Here is a 19668-nt window from a genome sequence, read left to right as displayed (position 1 = left end):
AAAAATATGTCCTGATTTGTCTCTTATATCTAGCATTTTTGAGGCATTAGCAATTATGGCATAATTCTGTATGAAGATATGAACATTTCAAGAAATCCTTTAAATTACTGTGAATATTTTATTCTGTTTATTCATTCATTCAACAAGCATTCATTAAAGGTTAATTTTCACAAAATTTTAAGTTTTCATATTACCAAGGTCCATACAATAAAAACAGCAGCCTGATTAAAGAGGGAACAGCATGAAAACTGCACAACAAATCAGCACAATTATGCACTTTAAAATATGGCAAAAAGTATCTTTAAAACAACAAATAAGATACATGGAAAGTGGTAAGAGTTTTTAATTACACCATTATCCTCAGAGAATCAAATTTGAATATTTGTCTTTAACTTTCTTCTCTCAGAGTCTCTAGATTTGATCTCACCTTTCCTTTGTTCTATTATATATAATATATAATATAATAACATTATAATAATAATATATAATATATATGTATGTGTGCATATAAATATATATGTATATATATGTTTCCATAGAATTTTCTCTGCTTATCCCTGCTATAAGTAGAAAGATTCCAAGTTTATTCAGCAAGGTGAATGCATGCCAATGAGCCAGAGAGTTCCTGAAATATGGAAATAGGATATATTTTGGAGCCCATTTTTCTGGAGAGTTTCAAGAAAAACAGATAACTTTCTACCTAGAACATTTTAAGTATTTTTTAACCTGGTAGAAAGGAATGGTCAGCATTTTTTTTCTTTGGGTCTTCTAGTTCTATGATTATGAACTGTGGCCATTACATGGAGTTTTTACCATTTTTCTTTCATTTTGTATTACTACTGAAGTACTGAGTAGAACAGTTCTGAGAAAGACCCTTTCAGCATCATCAGTTAGTTCACTATTTATGGAAAGGTATGTGTGTGTGTGTGTGTGTGTGTGTGTTTGTGTGTGTATCCATATATATGTATATGTATGTGTGTGCAAATATATACACATATATGCATATATATGTGTATATATGTATATACATATACATATACATATATACCTAGACTTCTGCTAAAATGATTCATTTTTGTTTTGTTTTGGTCCTTTTTCTAACTTTTTTTATTAACCAGAACAATATATACATTTTTTACTTTTCATTTCTGACATAGATATTTCTGTATCTGCAGTTAAAACTAATCTATTACCAAAAGACCTTCCCAATTTAGTGTTTTAATAAGGAATTTTAAATACAACATGCTTTATGTAAACTATCACAAAGATTAGCAAATTCACCAGTTACTGAGACAATATTTTCCTGAAAATCCTATGGGATGAAAATATCTGAACTTTTATACCAAATTCGGTTCTGCAAATGGATCCCAAAATCTATTTGTGCATCTAAGAAGATGCCTACTTCTCCAAGATCTTTCTAGACATGACTCATTCCTAATTTCTTGTAGCTTCAGTCAATGTTCAGGACACAATGACTGTAAAAAAAAATGCTGTTTACAGCTAGAATCATGGTCACAGACATATATCTCTGAAAATATCTTTGGTCTACACAAAATGTTGGTGATCAGTGTAGAGGTGTTTTTTGTTTTTTTCGAATTTCCCAGCCTCCTTATAATTTTTCAAAGATTATTAAAAAAAAACTTATGGGAATATCCATCAATTGGAGAAAGACTGAAAAGGATGTGGTATATGAATATAATAGAATACTATTGTTCCAGAAGAAATGATGAGCAGAATTCAGAAAAACCTGGAAAGACTTACATGAAATGATGCTGAGTGAAGTGAGCAGAACCAGAAGAACATTGTACATATTAAGAGAAGACACTGTGCAATGACCAACTTTGATAGACTTAGCTCCTTTTCAGCAATGTAATGATCTAAGACCATCCCAAAGATTCATGGTGGAAAATGCTATCCACATCCAGAGAAAGAACTATAGAGTCTGAATGCAGATTGAAGAAGACTATTTTCTTTTTCTTTCTAATCATTATTCCCTTTGAATCTGATTCTTCCTTACAATATGACTCATGTGGAAATATATTTAATATGATTCTCAGATTGCATGCTGTTTTGGGGAGAGGGAAGAGGAAGGAAGAGAGAAATTTAGAACTCAAATCTTATAAAAGTGAATGTTGGCAACTAAAAATAAATTTTAAAAATAACATGTTAAAAGAACCCTCAAATCTAAAGGTTTAGTAAAGATATCCAGTCATCATTACTTAAAACCAGGGTTGCTATTGAATTCTTATGTCTCAAAAGTTAGCCCACTAGTCTTGGTTCCAGAGATACAATGCTGCTATTTTAAATTAGTGTGAAAAATCTTACATGGGTATTCTCCTTCTGTTGTTTCTGTTGTTCTATTAAGATCTCATCTTCACCTAAAAAAAAAACATTGAAAAGGTTGTTCTTTTATTATTATTTCATTATGATCCCTGGAAGCCTCAATCAACACCTTTTATGTGTTGGTAATAAACAAAATATCAAGACAAGACATTCCCCAAGGTAAAATATATATGTCTAGTCTTTGTCTCTGTGTTCTTTTGCTCTTTTGCTCTTTCCAAGTTGCATTATGGGTCATGGCTTTTTTTAAAGCTTAATATTACAAATTTCAAAAAGTCAAATTGAGTTTTCTTCAGTGAAGATATATTTGTCACACACTCTATTATGAGGATAAAAATTAGATAGATAGATAGATAGATAGATAGATAGATAGATAGATAGAGAGAGAGAGAGAGAGAGAGAGAGAGAGAGATAGATAGATAGATAGATAGGTAGATAGGTAGGTAGAAAGGTAGGTAGGTAGATAGATAAAGACAGACAGACAGACAGATAGATAGATAGATAGATAGATAGATAGATAGATAGATAGATAGATAGATAGATAGATAGATAGGTAGGTAGGTAGGTAGATAGATAGATAGATAGATAGATAGATAGATAGATAGATAGATAGATAGATAGATAGATAGATAGATGGATGGAGCATTTATTAAGGACTTATTCTGTTCCAGGAACTCTTAAGCACTAGTGATACAAATATAAGCAAGAAAAATTTTCTCTATCCTTAAAGACATTACATTCTAACAAGAAAAAAACATTAAGAGAATCAGCTGGAAAGATGGAAATAGGAGAAGTGTTATAAATAGGGGTGGGTTGAGGCAATGACAGGGAAAAACTTGAAGGCCAGGTTGCAAGAAGGATAGGGAAATAACACATCTATCAGAGCCCACCAAGAGCACAGGCTACATAATCTGACAATGACCTAGAATGAAATCTAAGTCCAAGGGCTTTTAGATGACTGGAGTGCTTATTGAAATTCAGTGATGTTTTTTACCTGGAAGAAAAATAAAGGTAGCCTGTGCAATCTGACAGTACTCCATGTAATTAACTCCCATTTTCTAGGTGTTCAAAATAAAAGTGTATTCTATATATAAATGTCCGAACATGCTATTTCATTGTCCCTGCAAGAGCCTTTTAAAAATTTAAATGGAATGTCATTGAGCTTAAAAATAATTCACAGTTTGACAGCATCTGGGACTTAGGAACAAAACGTGTGGGAGACCGTGATTTGAGCTCGTTCTTCAGGAATATGGTTTAAAGTCCACATTTTTAAAAAATTTTATTGAAATCCATGTTTTTCTCTATTCTTGTTTTTAACTTATTAACAGTGTTTCCAGGTTTATGCAGCCTGGCTCAAATGGTAAAGATGACAATAATGTTAAGTCACATTTATCTAACAATTTAATTTACAAAGTGTTTTACATCCATAATAACATCTGATTGAGATACATGTTAACTACACTGACCAACACCATCACCAACAAGCATAAAGAGCCTACTATGTGCTAGGCACCGTGCTAAATTTTTTGTTGTTTGTTGTATTTCAGTCATTGCGCTTGTATCTGACTCAATACACTTATTCTGGGTTTTCCTGACACATACACTGGAATGGCTTGCCATTTCCTTCTCAAGTTCATTTTAAAGATGGGAAAACTAAGGTAAACCCTATACTGGAAGTTAAATGAAAGGAGAAGGTACAGAAGACATTATTCTTTATCTTCTTTGGCACCAGTTGCTCAGTTACTTTTTATTTCAACAATTGACTCCAGCCCCTCTTCTAAGAAACATTTCTTGCTTTTGTTCTATCACAACTTATTAGTGTGTTGTGATTTCTTTCATTCTGCAAATGCATGTAGAGTGGTCACTTATCAAGATACCAAATATTGGAGATATCAGTTAGGAAGAAAACACACAGAATGTTGAGAGTAAGTATATAGAATAAGGAATATATCCCAAGTATAAAATAGACCAGGGATCTGTCCCATGTATAAACAGAAGTCATAGTATATTTTCTTATTTGGACATGAGGCCCTGGATGTGTCTCAAAGGTAGGATAGATAGTCTTAAAGGAGTATAGAAATGTCCAAATAATTGGTAGCTTTAACATAGGAGAGGGCAATATATTATCATTATAGGTTCATAGATGAATTTATCTTAAAGTACTCCAGGTCTGTCAGATATCTCCCTCAGTATCACCCAGGAAAACTTACATCTGGTCTATCATGAAGCTGTCACATTTCATCTAAGCCTTTCTCTGTTCTGCAAATATCCCAATAAAGGTGTCAAGCCTAGTTATGAAAATCAAGCATGAGCATGTATCATCAATGCAAATGTAAAGTCAAATCAATATTAAGTCTTCAATGCATTACAGTCTGTCTACTTCGATTACAACCCCCTCTTCCCCAACCCTATATCCTTTCATTGTTAAACACATTATGTTTTGAAGGCAAACGGGAGTCTTGATCCTATATTACATTTCCCAAGGACAAAAAGGATAAATGAAATTTGTATTCAATACATAACCATAGAATCCTTCTTTCCCAAGTGAGGAGAAATGAGGTAGGTGTGTGTGGGAGGGGGGAGGTGAGATTTTTATAAACTACTTAAGTTGTAAAAAAATAGCACTTACAGATGTATCAGTAAGCATCCCAGCATGCACAAAGGGGGCTTGCTATCGCAGGTTTTCTGATCTGCTTTTTTTAAAGGAAAGGTAATTTTTGAGGGGTTAAAAATCACTTTAATCAAGCACACGTATCATTCATTTAGTTCAAGGAAAATGTCAGCACCCTGAACTTCAGAGAAAATACAGAGAAATAAATAGTCAGCAGACATGCTTCCAAATGTCTGACCATTAGCATACATACATCTTTGCCAGAGAGGGAAGTACCAACATCTGGGTTTTCAAAGTTGGGAGGCTGCTTAGTAACTTCCCAGAGTCTCATCTGGCCCACAAAGCTTCTTCCAAAAACTAAGCCCCAAAGTAAATCCGAACCTCAAAGTTTTTATACACTTTTTAGAATCAGAGGGCATTACATCCCTTGAGGGTCAGTGCTTCATTAACAAATGGTGTGGGTTTTCCTACAAATCTTCCAATAATGGGTGGGAAAGATCCTCCTCAATCACATTATTCAATCAGAGGCATTTTTAGCGAAACAAAAACAGCAAAAGATCCTACTTTGCTTGCCCTTACAACAGAATATGGAAATTAGGGCAGATCACTGAGAATGAATGCAAAAGAAGGACATATAGTCTTCTAAAAATAATAGTCTGGACCCTTTAACCTCAGAACAAGCTAAAATTGCTGATGACCAATCAAGACAAACAAACCAGACCACTGCTTGGAAGTGGATGAAAGGATGACAACTGGTGGAGAAAGGGAAGCTTACACATTTCATTTCCATTGTCTCTGTCTATTTTCTATCTCCTGGCTCTTTAACCGTACCTTATTTTTTCTTTGGTGGTCAATCATCCACCTACTTTCTCACAAATATAAGTGTTCGCTAACTCTCTGTTCTCTTTCTTCTTCTTTTCTCTGTCAGTATCCCCAACTAGTAATTTCATCCATCTATTTCCACAGTGTTGGTGACCACCTTTATATAAATGATTTTTTAAAATTATACCCAGTTCAAATATCTGTATTGAGCCCAAATCCTAAATAACAAAATACATTCCATTCATCCTACCTAGACCAATTGTCTCCAAGAAAATGTACTGAAGCATGGGAAGAAATTATCCAGATATCTATATGTGGTTATTTTTGTTCTTACAAAAGGAAAGAAATTAAACTTTGCCAAAATTATTAAAATGTAGATTGATATTAATGTATTCATTCAATTATCAGTTATAAAGCTATGTGTGATTCATATTACACCCAGGTACCCTGCTTCATGAGGAGTACTGTAGTTAGAAGTTGGTAGTGGCACTCTCATTCATTCATTTTCTTTCAATGTATTGTAATATATTGTAGTTTACATATGTCTAAGTATATTTATGGATTGTACTCTCTAGTTTTAATCAAACTAACCCTCACAAAATAGGCAAATGCCTTAAAAACATTCTTTCAAAGAAACCATTAATTAAAGATATTTTGAATAATTTGAGCACGAAGAAATGGTAGAATTGACCCTTTTAGTACTAATATAAAATCTATAGCCATATTATGAAGTCTAAGCATTAATAATCCAATTATCAGTCAAACAAATATTTGAAATCATCCAGAGGATTATTAAAAATATGATTTACATGAAATATCTTTAATGACTAACCTCTTAGCAGTACATTGTGTCTTGAAATATTAGCTAATGATAGTATGAAGACATTACAACGGGTAAGATTTTTTTAAAACCTAAGTTTTTGTTGTAGAAATAATATGTATGACAATGTAAAAACTCCTATTTTTATACATTAAAAACTCAGAAACATCATCTTCTAACATGTCTACAAATTTATATTTTAATGTTTACTAAATGAAGTATATTAACAAAAAACTAAAATTTAAGTTAGAAATTAAAGTTCTCACCTATAATTAATCAAATAAATTAAAACTGAACTAAAATTTAAATTTAAAGAAAATATATAAATTTAAGCATACCTATAATGCTGCTGATATAATCATATTTAATCTCATTTCTTTCAGTAAAAAAATTTATTTTTAAAAATTTTGTGAGAGCCAAGGGTTTTGTATCATTAACTAACATTATTTTATCTTTAACTATTGCTTTAAAATTTTCTATTTTGTGTTTTACAACGCATAATGTGTTCTTTATAAATATATAATAATAATTTATAAATAAATGTACATATATTGGGTAAGCATGCTCAAATTTTTTAAGCTGATTGTTGTGTGATTTAAAAATATTTGAAGGTCACTGACTTAGAGTACTGTGAAAGTTTCCTAACTTGTCTCTTTGTTTCCAATGAATCATTTTTCCAGTTATCCCTTCACACAGTGTAGAAAATAATCTTTTAAATGATCTGTTATTCCTAAAAGTCTTTAGAATTGTTTCTGTCTTCATGGTTGCTTATTCAGTGTGGGATAAAATGGAAACTCCCTAACCTGGTATTTGTGATTTTCCACATACTCTGTTTCTACTGTTTTACTCTTTCAAAACCATTATTGCAGAGAATCACCCATGCCTAAAACATAGCCATTCATAATATATAATCTCTCAAAATTCTTCTTTTCCTGAAAAATCCACCTCTTCTATGAAGCTTACTCTGATTTCCCCTGGGGAGTGCTACTTCCTTATTTTTCCTATTTCCATACACATTTCTTTGACTTTTTTTCATTTGTGTCTTTCACATTCTATTTTGTATTATTGCTATTTGATCCAATTCAATCATAAATTTTTTAAAGGTGAAGAAGTCAGTACCTTACATATAGTAGGTGATTAATAAATGTTTCATGGAATAATCAGTTTAACCCAAGATGAGTGAGATTAAAGAGTACATAGTCCCAATGTGTTTTTGGTCAAGCTCAGACTCATTGTTACTTAAAGAATGATTGAAGTGATTATTGTCATAGAGAATGTGAAAGGTACTGCAGAAGGAAAAAGAGAATAATCATTTACATGGTGCCAGACACTATGCTAATCAATTTTTTGCAAATATTACCCCTTTTTACTCTCATAACAAACTTGCAGGGCAGATGCTAGTATTAATCCCTTTTCATGATTAGCGAAACTAAGGCAAAGATATGTTAAGTGACTTGATCAGGGTCACACAGCTAATAAAATGTGGTCTTGAATTTCTGTCTTCCTGACTTTAGGCCCAGAACTCTATTCACTTCATCACCAGCTGCCTCTATAAGACTGGAGTTCTTCTAGGACAAATATTATCCTGTTTTTCAAAGAGGAAAAGAGGATGGAGTTTGCAAGCAATAGGCAAGTGAATTTGTCTTTGATTCTTGGCAAGATTTTAGAATTCATTAACAACAACAATATTTTAGAAACATTTAGAAAGGGAAGCTGAGATCAATAGAAATATGCTCCATAATTCATAAAAAAATATACTTCATAATTCATAAGAAAGGAGAAAGGGTGATACTATCCTAATTTTATTTCCTTACAGAGTAACTAGAAGGAAAGTAGTTCAGAGCAGTGTAATACACAGAGTGCACATGGATTTGAACCGGGTATTTGTCAAATTTTCTCATCATATTCTTTTGAATATGATGGGAAAATATAGGCAATTTGCAATTCAAAATTTTTATCAGCAATTGAGAAAAAGGTATAGTTAGGATATCTATCAAAACTTTCTAGTTACACAAAACTGGGAAGTTATAGCCAACATAAAAATCTTGATACCAAGGAGCAGAATCAAACAGAATGAAATTTAATAAGGATAAATAAAAAATCTTTCACTTGGATCCAAAGCATTAATGTATATGTGGAAGATGAGTGAGGTATATCCAGGCAACACACTTCATTTGAAAAAATATTAGAATTTGAGGGAACAGTAACTTAATATGGGTTAATAACAGGACATGGCAGCCAAAACAAGTTAAGGGAAGCTTATCATAGGCTACATTAATTAATGGAAGCATAGCATCTACAATGAATAAGGTCCTTCTGTCTTCATTCCTATCCAGAAAACACCTGAAACTTTCTATTCAGTTTGGGGTATAATGTCTTAGAAAGGACACTGACAAACTGGAAAACACTAGGAGGAAAATTATCTGGATTATGAACAGAGTAGAGACCGTGAAGTATTCAAATTGTTTGATGAAGCTAGGAAAGCATACCCTGAAAAACAGAAGACTTAGATTGTCATCTAACTGATGATAGTGACAGCTATCTTTGTGTCTTTAAAGTATTGTCATACATAAGGAGAATTTTTATTCCCTTCTACACTTCATATTTTATTTAAACTAGATTAAAATCTATCCATTCCCCAAACACAAAGCCTATTTTACACAGGAGGCTTATTAGGTTTTCCCTGTAGTTTTTAGAATTAATGAGCAATTTCCTGGGGCATTTTAGCAGCAACTAGCTGATAGAATCTAATGTAGTTACGGGGAAATCTCCATTGTGACTTTTTCTTTGCACATGGTCATTTTATACCCTTTTATTAAAACCAAAAAATCAGTCTGAGGAATTCCAATTGGTAACATTCTGGCAAAAGCTATCAGGACAGTCTTATTGAACAGCATGCACATTTGTTGAACGACATGAATATTATATTTCTTTAAAAATTTCATAAAACTTGAGATTTTCCACAATTCAGGATGACCTCCATTGAACTCAATTTATAATACAAATCTGTGAGTTTCAACTCTCCTCGTGTGAACCTCACAACTAATGCTCAAAATGTTAAAAATTAAAGAATCAGTAGATAACTCTCTCTATTTAGTGTTTATTGGTCAAAATTCAAGATGTTTGTGGTTTGAAGGTTCATGCTCAGCAATGTAATATTAACATTATGCAATGCATTTTGAGACAGATCATGTCCATATATTGTTTTGCGTAATGTCTAATTTGGTGGGTAACAAGTGACTGTTTGCTATTTATTCAGAAGTGAGTGTTCCTTATTCTTCATTTTCTAATGTGATGTCAGTTAGCATCTGAATGTGTGTGGGTACAGGTATAAAGACCCAATGTTCAACCATATGGAAGAATCCACCCACCACAAAGAGCTAAATGAAAGAAAATGCTATTGTGGTTGTAAAATGTCCTTTAAATTCTCTTTTGAGAGATAAATTATATTAACTTCAATATATTATATAATTTAAATATAATAAATAAAACAATATTAACTTCCAAATGAAGGAAACTTTAAGAAACTATTTTCTTCTTTTGACTTTTGATGGAACAAGAGAAAAATAATCATAAAATACGAAAGCCAGCAGAAGATTCCAGTCCGGTTGGACAGAGTATAAACATGCTTCATTTGTCTGAACTCTAGTGCCTTTAGATTTCAATGAGGTCCAATGAGCATCATTTCCTGAAACTTTCCTAGAGTCAAAAGCATACTCCACCATTTCCAAATCTAGCCTTTACCTCTGCAAGAATTAACACAAAAAACATCTCTGTTCATTAACTGACCATTACATGAGCATATATGCTAAGACTTCAAGGCAACCTGATTGCAGAAGCAAAATCAGAAAGGGGGAAAAAAGATGAAAATAATGAGCATGGGGTTCAAAAGGTTTCCTTTAATGTACATCAAGCAGTTTTACGTAACACAAGTAACTATGGGAATTTTCTATTTAGCAATGATGGGTCATGTAGGAACTAGGTTTTCTTGATCTCCTGTTGAGATGACAGCATGTGCTCTGCACTAGTCATCTGCCAACATGCAGTGAATGCTAACAGATTTCATCTTAATGAGCTCACTGGGCTGGAGCACTAGTTAAAGAAGAAGGTCAGAGATTCATGTTTGTTTAGCTGCCCCCAGCATGTCTCATTTCTTGTGATGTCCGGGAAGGGAGCTTTTGCCCGTTTTCTCCTGCTTTGTGCTAAATTAGCCAACCAGTCAATGTATCAAAGTAAAAAAGGTTACAGTAGTCAAAGGCATCCAAAATAGATAGATGGACAGAGATGAGCTAGAGCTAGTAGCATAGGTCTACGTGTTTAGGTCTTCTATTAAGAAATGATGCTATGCTTTAAGGAAATTATACTCTGAGTATAAGGACATTATAAGAAAAGGAAAAGCTTTGTTCTCAGACAGTAATTATATTACCAAACGTCCTTCACATACAGACACTGATACCATTAAAATGCAAAATTATTCTCTCTCAGGACATAAATAGGGGAAGGGGGCTCATGAATGTTTTCTTTTAAGAGGCAAAAAAAAATAACAAAATGGAAGACTTTTTAAAAGTCTTCAAAGTAGACAAAAAGCAAGTTATATTAGAACTTGAAAATCTATGCCTCACTAAATATGATGGATAAGAAGAATTGTTGGATTAAGAAAAAAGTATTTGATTCTATCTAACAAATTCACATGCAGAATGAAAATGATAACTTCTGCTCCATATAATTTACATTTCAATTCAATTCACTTCAGCAAACATTTGTTAAATTTCTTCTGCATACAAGGTATTGTACTAAGTTCTGGTAATAAAAAAGAAAAATGTAACATAGATTGTAGTGTCAAGAAGCTTACAGTCCAAAGGGGGAACATGTAAACAAATAACAATGATACAAGAGAAATTAACAAAGATGAAATTAAGTCTCATAAAAATTAGAAGAAGAAATCACATCAAAATTGGAGATCTAGCTCAAAACAAGATTATTTATAGGAGAGCTTTTTAAGTCATAGCAATTTCCTAGAAACAAAGTAAATATCCATTGATTAGGAAATCATTAATCAAATTGTTGAACATGAATGTAATGGAATTAAGGAAGTGAAAAATGAAAAACTAATGAATCAGAGAAGAATAGAAAGACTTACATGAATTGATGCAAAATAAAGATAGAAAAGACAGGAAAACAATTTACACAGCAATTCTGTGATTTTTTTCAGCCATTTTCCAGTCATGTCCAATTATTTCTGACCCTGTTTGGGGTTTTCCTGGGAAAGATGCTAAAGTGGTTTGCCATTTCCTTCTCAAATTCATTTTACATGTGGGAAAACTGAGGCAAACAAGGTTAAGTGATTTGTCCGGGGTAACACAGTTAGTAAGTAACTGAGGCCAGATTTGAACTCAGGAACTTCCTAACTCCAGGTCCCACAGTCTAACCACAACACTACCTACCTGCCTCATATAATGAATGTTATGGTTCAGTTATTCAGTTGTATTCTACTCTTCCTGACCCCATGAACCACTGCACACCAAGCCCTTCTATCTATACATACATGCATACACATATATACGTACATGTATATATGCATGCGTATAGGCATGTATGCATATGTATGCATGTGTATTGTGTATATGTATGTATATGTGTATATGCATATGGTTTATGTGTATGTGTGTATGTGTGCATACATATGCATGTTATATGTGTGTGCATACACATACTCTAAACTTGGTGCTTTGTATACATGTAACATGCATATAAAGCATACATGTATAAACACACATATGTTTGTCTACAAATGTGAAGAATACATAGACAGATAGACAAATGGATAGAGAGAGATAAGAGAGAGGGAGAGAGAGAGATGGTTAATATTATTTAATTGCCTATGGTGATTTTAAGCAATACATACACACACACACACATATATATATATATATATATATATATATATATATATATATATATATATATATATATATATATATATATGTCTATAAGCTTGTGTGTATATCATTGCCATCTTTCTTTGATCTCTCTGAGTACAGTCCTAATTAAAGGCCTAGCTAGGTCAAGGGTTATACATACTTTAGTGAATTTGGGGTAATACTTCCACATTGTTTTTCAGCATGGCCAGAGCAATTTACAGTTTGACAAATTATATGTTAGCGTACCTCTTTTTATGTAACTCTTCCAACACTTGTGATTTTCTATTTCTGTCCCTTTTGTCAATTGAATAGGTATACAATGGAACTTCAGGATTTTTTAATTTGTATTTCCCGAATTATTTGGAGTATTTTTCATACTGTTTTTTGATAGTTTCTTCTTATCCTTTTGAAAATAGCTTGGTGATATTCTATGACCACTTCTGTGTTGGAGAATGACGTTTAGTTTTGAATCAGTTACTTTTATATCATAGATACAAGACCTCTATCACATAAACTTTCAAAAAAGATTTTTTCAGTTAAATATTTTCCCTCCAATTTAGCATACATTCATTTTGTTTGTGCTGATACTTTTCATTGCATATGATGAAAATCATCAATATTATTTTCTGTGTTCCTTTTTGTACCTGGTTTAATCAGCACACTTATCCTTTGGAAAACTGTGTAAGAATTTCTTAATCTCTAATTTGGTTAATGGCAAGATTTTTATACTGAGGTCATATATCCACATAAAGCTTGTCGTGGTATGTGGTTTGAAATTTTCTAAATCTAAGTTCTGCCATACTGCTTTCTTCTTTTCCCAGCAATTTTGTTAAATAGTGAGTCTTTACCCAGTATACCCACTTTTTACTATACTACTTCATTCATTTCCTTCTGAATCTTGTGTTCTTCTTATCTTTCACTGATCACATATTTTCTATCTTTAACCAGTACCAAATAACGTTTATCTTTATTCCTTTATAGTATGGTTTGTTATAGTTTAATATCTCTCCATGCTAATCATCTTACCCTATTTTATTTTACATTTTGTCCTTTGAGATCCTTGAGCTTCCATTTCTCTAGATAAATTTTGTTATTATTGTGTTTAGTTTTGCTGCTTTGGTAATTTGTCATAGTATTGAATGGTCCAGATATCATAATTAGAAGTTCCTATTAAGCTAATATTGCAAAACATAAGCAATTAGTGTCTCAAATTATTTAAGTATTAATTTCAGTGACATGTCTGCAGTTCTATTCTTTTACTTACTATGTATATGTTCATAAGTGGAATCCCAAAAATTTTATACATTTTCCAGGTGTTTTGAATGGAAGTTATCTATTTTTCTTGCTTTTTTTGGCAACATTCAAATACTTTTCTCATATCTTCAAAGATAGCTTACATATTATTTGAATTAATTCTTTCAATGTTTCATAGACTCCATTTGTAAGTTCATCTGTAGGTGGTTTATTTTGTTCCTTTGGGATTTATTTATAATATTTAAATTATTTTCTGGGATTAGGTTATTTAAATTATCTATTTTTGATCTATTAATTGGTGCATACTTTCTTTTAATGGAATATAATTTATCAAAATTGCATAATTTCCTTTATTATCTCTTTGTTTATTGTGATTTTTTCTTAATTTGATAACAGTTATTGGCTTTTCATCTCTGTTTCATATATTTTACCAGTTTATTTTTTCATTTAAAAACTTATTTTATTATTTAATTCAGTGTTTGGGGTATTTTTTTTTTATTTTCCCACCATTTTTTTTCTTGTTTTTGATTTTTGTGAACATTTTTTCAATATTTTCTTTGATTTCCAGGACTTTTTTCTGTTGGTGATTTCTAATTTGTTGCTCTTCTGTTGCTCTTTTTATAATTGCACTTTTTAAATTGCATGCTTGATTCCTTGAACTCTCCTTTCTTTTGTCAATGAAGTAAATTATCACATTTTTCCTCATGGACTACTTTGAGTGCATCTCCAATTTACAGTTTGTTTTCTAATTCCTGTCATTTTTGTTTCTGTGATTTTTTCTTTTACCTATAAAATTCATTAGAATGAAATTATTTATACTTCATTTAAGTTTAAATTCTTTCTTCAAGTGGATTTCAGTGAAAAGTCAATAAAAGATTTATTTAATATTTCTGGGATTTTATGTTTATTCATAAAATTTTAGTACTGTAAAAAATGGTTAATTTATATAAAAGAATCTTGCGTTGGTGAATAGTATGTCTTATCCAGGTGAGTAGTACAAAAAAGTTGATTAGAAATCAGAATCCAGCCATATTTTGTTACAAGAAACACATTTAAATGTTCACACTTAAATGTTAAACATAAGTGTGTTGGAGAAGATTTTATTATACCTTGGGTGAACTTAAAAAGCAAGAATAGCAAATATGATGTAAGACAAGGTAACAGTATGAAGAGTCAAAGGAAAGAAACAAGAAAGTGTATTATGCTCAAAAATCACCATAGGCAATTAAATAATATTCGTCTCTCTCTCTCTCTCTCTCTCTCTCTCTCTCTCTCTCTCTCTCTCTCTCTCTCTCTCTCTCTCTCTCTCTCTCTCTCTCTCCTTTTGTATTTGTTTGATTTTTGTAACCTACTTCCTGATTTCAGACTTTATGCTAGGGGCAGGCTCTATGCACTTACAGAAGGAGTATCTGAGTTGAGTTTGTGTCCTGCTGCTGCTTTCTTCATGATATTATGTTGTATTTTTCTAGGACCTCAGGGACAGCTTAGGCTAAAGACCTGCAAGCTCTCAGCATTCCCAAATTAGTCTAATCCATGGCAAAGAAATATCACTGCCCTCCTACTTTAAACTCTGGAAATTTCTGACTCAGATTGGGTCACAATAAAATGTCTGTGGGGTTTGCCCTTGGATGGAATTCTAAGAGAGTGTCGCTACACTCAGTCACTATCAACCTGCTTGAAAGCTGGACTGCTTCAGAGTAACAACAGAACTGCACATTCCTTTTTGTTCTGGAATTTTTGACCTAGTTATTTTCTATTGGATTCAGATGGCTGAATATTGGAACTGAAACCTCATTGTGATCCTGGGGTCAAAGATACAAAGCTGCGACTTACTACTGAACTTGTTTCTTTATCAGTATACATCCTATAACCCTTTAATACCACTCTCAACATGAGTCCCTTCCTCAGTCTACCCTGAATCTATGTCCTTGAAATATGTAGTGAGTAACACAGTTGCCAGTTGATACTGAAGTCTTTCACCATCTGCCTTAACTATAGTGCCTTCCTCCTATTAATTATTTCCAGTTTATCCTATATATATATAGCTTTATTATACAAATCATTTGCATGTTTTCTCCCCCAGTAGACAATATGCTCTTTGAGAACAGTATCTTTTACTAATTTTTTTGTCTCCCAAGCACTTAGCACAGTGCCGATACTAATATTTAATAGGTAGAGAGTAGGCACGTAATAACTATTTGTTGCTTGATCAACCAGAAAGCTACAGATTTTGTCTATGCCATTCCTGGGAATTTGCATTTGAGTGTTTGAGGAGATAACTCACAAATACTTTCTTTTTCTATTGTTCTCTGGTTTTTGTAAATCTGAGTAGTTATTTATAATTTCTTTCAATATGATACTTAGGTCTTCTTTAGGAAAGTGTTTTTATTCCTAAGTTTAAAGTTCCCTACTTGAACTATTTTCTAGGTTAGTTGTGGGCTTTATTTTTTTAAATAATAGATGCCTTGTGTTTTCTTCTATTTATTTTTCAACCTTTTGATTTTGTTCTAATGTTTCGATTTTATCATGGAACCATGGGATTGTTTGCTCTGGTCTAATTTTCAGTGAGTTTTTTTTAGGTAAGATGTGTGTGTATATGCATATATTATGTATGTGTGTGTGAATAGACAGACAGGTAGATACAGATAGATAGATAGATAGATACATACATACATACATACATACATACATATGTATATATATACATACTTACATACTTACATACATATAGATATATAGTTATTACCTTCTTTTTTCAGTCACAGTTGTGGGGTTTTATTATACAATGACTGGACAGACAAGATTTCTAGTAAATCTACTTTTTTTTAACCTTCCAACCTTTATAGCCTCTTTGATCCATATATTTTTCTCCCTGTAGAACCCTTATTTTATTTTCATTATTTGTTTTTATCCTTAGGTTCTTCTTATGGTCAAGTCATTTTTTTTCTCTTGAAGCTCTATCTTAATTTATAGAATTACTATTTTCTCTGAGTTTGTTTCATGGGCATCTATGGACTTACATTTCTTCATAATATCTTCTTTTCCTTGCTTGCATCACCAATGTCAAGTTCCTGATCTGGGATTTTTTACCCAGGACCCTTCTTCTTGTTTTCTTGAATGAGGTTGTCAGGTGTTTTTTGACCTCACCCTCACTTTTGTTTGGCTCCTGTTACTCCTCTGATTTGTTTAATTTTAGAGTTCTAGCAGCCTTCTGTGTCCCTAGCCATAGATCTGTGATTGCATTTCCCACATGAAACTGCTTTTACAGCCTTCAATATCCCTTTGGATACCCCTTGTTAGGGTCTTGCTTTGGCATCCCATTCCCCATTCTTTACCTCCCTGGTCAAGGTGATGATGCAAGCTTCTTTCCTCTTAAGTACGCCAAAATCAGGGTACTTCTGAGAGTCTATTCACCTGACCTGATCTCAGCTTTCATAACAGGACACTTCTTCCAGTGCTCCAATTTCTGGCTGTCTTTTTGTGCAGACCTGAACTGGAAAAATATGCTAACTGATGTTCCTCTATGAAATTTTTTATCATTTTTTTTCATTTTAGCATCCTCTTTCAATTGATACTAAAGTGTATGTGGAAGAGCTAAACTCCTTTATGACTCTTCATCTCACCATTTTAATTATAAGAATCTCCTAGACTCTTTGTAGAACCTCTTAAAGTAAAACAGTTATATTTTTAAAAATCATAGACGTTTCTGAACAGATAAAATTCTCTTTTACAAAATCATTGCCTATGTAAAAATACTATATGTTGTAAAACTTTAAATGTAGATTCTGCATATATGATGTTAAAACAATCTCAAAAGGGTGTCATAGTTAAAGAAGAATGTTGTATTCAAATGATCCTTTATCCTACTTTATTTTATACCAAATAATGTATGATCCTAGCTTCTAAGACATGAATTAACTTCAATAATTTATCTTTTTATTCATTTCTGAGTGTCATAATGATACTTGATGATCCAGTCTTTAATAATGATTCCTAAAAACATAGCCTGGACACTCAGTTTTCATACAGGTAGTCCTTTCTCTACCATCTGCTCAAACATCATGGATTTTCTGCATGCTTATTAACCAAATCAATATCCTGCTCATTAAGATTCTGTGATCAAAGTCCAAAGTTATCCCGATGATTTCTTTTATCTGTAAACAGACTCCATTCATCTCCCTCCTCTAATTGCCACAGAGATGTTAGGAAAACTTTGCTAAATGACTTTCCATCTATTACATTTACTTTGACCCACCAGGAAAAATTGGTTTTCAACAAGTTAAAATGGTCTAAGACTCATTTATTCCACACATCAAAATGAATCATGTGTCTTTTAAAGACTTGTCACCCATAGAGGCAAGAAATAATCTGCTAACTTTTAGGTAAGGGTTTTGTATCTTGGATATGTATTAGAAACTCACTTTAGTTGATATATACTCAAATGATCATGTATGTATGGACCTCTGGAGCTGGCTACCCATGCATATGTTCCCCCAATTCTCAATTTTCCCCAAAAAAATACACAGAAAAGAGAAATACCTTGGAAATAATCTCTCATCTATACATGGTCAATGACCTTAATGCTAAACATTAGGCTTTATCGTTTACTACTAATGTCTTTTCTCTATAAGGAATGTTTAGAGTGCAGCACAGGTTTTAGGCCTCAATATATATTGGACTATCTGAAAGTCATTATCAAAGTAAGAGCACAGACATCATATTTTGAGAAATTGTCAAAGAAAACTACCCTGATATCCTAGAAGCAAAGGGCATAAAAGAAACCGAAAGAACAGACTCATCACCACCTAAATGAGATTCCAAAATGAAAAGTCCTAGGAATATTAGAACCAAATCCCAGTGCTGTCAGTCAAAGAGAAAATACTTCAAGTAGTCAGAGAAAAACCATTCAAATATTGTGAATCTAGAGTCAGGCTTGCTCACACAAGTTTTAGCAACTGCAATGCTAAAGAAACAGATGACTTGGCATGTGATATTCTAGAAGACAGAGCTGAGATTAAAACCAACCCAGAAAAAATTAGCATATTCCTTCAAAGAGAAAAGAAATGGCCAATCAATAAAATAGAAGACTTTCAAGCATTCCTGATGAAAAGATCAGAGCTGTATAGAAAATTTGACTTTCAAATATGACTTGAGAAGAATAAAAAGGTAAACATGAAAGAGAAATCATAGGGACTCATAGTTAAACTATTTACCTTTATATGTGGGAATATGATACCTGTATCTTCAAAGAGTGTTGTCATTATTATGGCAGCTAGAAGGACTCTACACGGAAAGAGAGCATAGGAGTGAATCAATTATGTTGGAATAATCCAAAAAAATGGATGAATGAGGAAGAGGGATGCACTGGGAGAAGGGGAAAGGGATAGGGAAAATAGGGAAGATAATTTCATATAAAAGAGATATGCAAAGAAGAGTTTTTACAATGGAGGGGAAAACAGTGGGTGGGATAGGCAATACTTCAGCCTCATTCACATTCAAATTGCTTCAAAGAGGGAAATACATATGTGCGCATATATATATACATATATATATACATGTATAAGCATGCAAGCATACATACATACATATATACTTAATTGGAAATAGAAATCTATCTTTCCCAAAAAGAAGGAGCAGATGGGGATAAAAAAATGAAGAGGGAATTAAATAAATCAGGAGTTATTTTGTCCATTTGGTGCCAATGAATCAAACAATCTAAGTAAAGTGAATGAATATTAGAAAAGGAAATAGAATAGTCAAATAACCTTATATTTAAAAAAAAATAATTTGAACAAGCTATCAATGAGCTCCCTAAGAAAAAATCTCAAAGACCACATGGATTCACAAGTGAATTTAACCAAATACTTAAGGAAAAGTTAACTTCAATACTATATAAATCA

The 19668-nt window shown here is 32.4% G+C and overlaps 1 long non-coding RNA gene across 2 annotated transcripts in view; it reads right to left on the bottom strand.

Annotated features, from left to right (window-relative positions):
• The window catches only part of LOC140513094 (uncharacterized), a 117145-nt gene extending 101764 nt beyond the window's left edge, over positions 1-15381 (bottom strand). The window contains exons 1-2 of one of the 2 annotated variants that reach the window (XR_011970068.1): positions 15167-15381; positions 2326-2378 (exon numbers count right to left, since the gene is read on the bottom strand). This is a non-coding gene — a long non-coding RNA (uncharacterized lncRNA). The remainder of the gene's footprint in view (positions 1-2325; positions 2379-15166) is intronic. The other variant, XR_011970067.1, reaches the window with a different exon arrangement.
• Positions 15382-19668: the final 4287 nt, after the last annotated feature.

The sequence above is a fragment of the Notamacropus eugenii genome, chromosome 7 (assembly GCF_028372415.1).
Source record: "Notamacropus eugenii isolate mMacEug1 chromosome 7, mMacEug1.pri_v2, whole genome shotgun sequence".
In the NCBI taxonomy this organism is placed as follows: domain Eukaryota; kingdom Metazoa; phylum Chordata; class Mammalia; order Diprotodontia; family Macropodidae; genus Notamacropus; species Notamacropus eugenii.
This window is presented reverse-complemented; position numbering and strand designations above follow the sequence as displayed.